Below are 2,448 nucleotides of genomic sequence, written 5' to 3' on the forward strand. Positions count from 1 at the left end.
TATATTACACAGTAAAATGACAAATGTTGCCTTATCTGTAATAGTAATGTGAAGTTCTAAAATTGATGAAACTATTTTTTTTTTTTTTTTTTTTTTTACAACTTATGATTCTGTTTAATCATGTAAGAGTTTACACATTACATTATGTTGCCTGAAGCAGGTTTGAAACGGATTTTTTTAGAACTGGGCAGCAAAGCAGCTACTTTCAGTTTCTGAGAACCAAGAATCTAATCGGTGTTGAACTGACACACATAATATTTCAATGAATGCAACTAATGCACTGAATTAATATTAGTTATATAATAACTGAAAAATACAGCAAACTTAAAAAGTAATAAAGACATTTAATGAAACTGCTAAGCATGTTAAATCCCACAGGGTATACAGTAACGTGCTTATGTAAAAGAATAAGTAATCAGTTTTTCATATTTTTGTAATATCATTGTTTAATAACATTTTCAATTACCTTTAGTATTTTTTTTTATTATTATTTATTTTTTTTAGTCATTTTGTTCTGTCCATTTGTCGTTTTTATCTGTTTGTCAGAACGGCTGTTTAACATTTCTCAGTAAACTCAGCGTATTCAACCAGCTATAGCTCAGTCCCAGCTGGCAACATGCTGCTTAAACTCTTCTCCTGCTGGGCGGGGGATGACATGTGTACAGGCGGCACACAGCCCAGACCGACAGACGTTAGCGAGATCAAAGCGTAGCGGCACCGCGAGGGCAGAAAGCATCGGGATACCCACACCCAGTAAAGGGACGTAGCTTAACAGATGCGGGTGATGGTCATTACTATCAGCGATCCGTTTTAATATGCCCGCTGAGTAAGGGGCTGATGACCAGTGCCATCTGGATAGAGACGCGGAGACACGGACTCCCTCTCCCGCCCTCTGCTCCAGCTCAGGAGCTGGCCACTTTCTGTCCGTCTCGGTCTCTCTCGTCCAATATGACGCCGCTACATCACTTCTCTCTCTCGTGAGGCCTCAGCGGACTGAGATCACCATGATCGGCGAGCAGAGAGGAACGAGGCAGAAGTGAAGAGACACATGAGATGAAGAAAGGTCACAAAAGATGGGAAGAAAGACAGTAAAGATAAAACCATGGGAAGAGGGGGTTGGGGGTAAAGACAGACAGCACAAGCTCATCTACATGCAAATTCATCCTCCTAAAAAAAGAGAGGTCTGGAGAAGAAAAAAAAAAGCGGCCAAAGCAGAAGACGAGCAGTCTGCGCCTAATGTACAGAAATAAATGGGATGCGCGTTGTCATGGTAACTAAGAACTGGCAGAGAAAGAATAGATCCAGACTAAACTATCATCTACATGTAAATGATCCTCTTTCTGGCCCCACTGCTCTGCTCTCAATTGATATTGACTAACTTCTTGGTTTTTTCTTCCGTTTCTGTAAATAGAAGCATTAACTCTTTATGCTCCTGGTCAGGAGATTTCAACACTGCAACTTCTCACAAACTTTCTAAACGGAAAACCACCATTATAATAAAGGAACCACAAAAATACAGTGTTCACTAATGTTCAAATGTTTGGGGTCAGTACATGTCTTTACAGTTCATGATTCTTCAAACAATGGCGCATTACCATGGTACAGAGTTCAAATAATAGTAATACCATGGGATATTGTTGTTTGTGTCAAATCTAAAAATCTAACCATCTGCACCCTTCACAATACATTAAACCATCTAGCAGTCAGGGACACATGTGTTGTGTAATACCAAGCGTTTGAGGTGTTTACTTGACTAATTTGTGTGCTAACTGCAATATTCAAGATGATTTGGAAGACTAGTATTATCTAGAAAATGTCAAAACTGAAAAGAAACTAACTTGGAAGAAACTAATGGTAAAAATGCATTATTGGCGAATGACAGATTAAGGTCATGCCATCTTAATGCAGATGTGAGAGACATAAATGTCCAAATAACAAGAAAATGCATCACAAATATGGGAAAGCTGCAAAAGCAAATATGACCAAATTGGTATTAACTTTATATGCGCATAATACAATTCTGCCCACTTTATAATGACGTATGACAATAAACAACACTAAATCTGCAATATTGTTTTGAGAAGGCAACAGTTAGTGATGGGAAAACGAAAAGTACCTACTATTCACATCATGTCCATGCAAAGGCTTAAGAAATGTTTGGTTTTACTTGCACTTAAAAGTTCTATTCCAATTCCAGGATAATCTAGGGGAGAGAGCATCTCGAAGAAAGGTGATCAATCTCTCACTACATTATGGTCATAGTTTTACTGGATAGTGCTGCCATCATTTGGTAGCATAATGCATTGCAATGAATGATTTGGGTTTTTTTTTCCCCTAAAAGTAGTGGAAAGAAAAAAAAAATCTTACTACTACTACTACTACTAATAATAATAATAATAATATAATAATTAGCTGCAGACTGTAAAAAAAAAAAAATGAACAAAGCCA

Source organism: Carassius auratus, chromosome 2 (assembly GCF_003368295.1).
Source record: "Carassius auratus strain Wakin chromosome 2, ASM336829v1, whole genome shotgun sequence".
NCBI classification, from domain to species: Eukaryota; Metazoa; Chordata; class Actinopteri; order Cypriniformes; family Cyprinidae; genus Carassius; species Carassius auratus.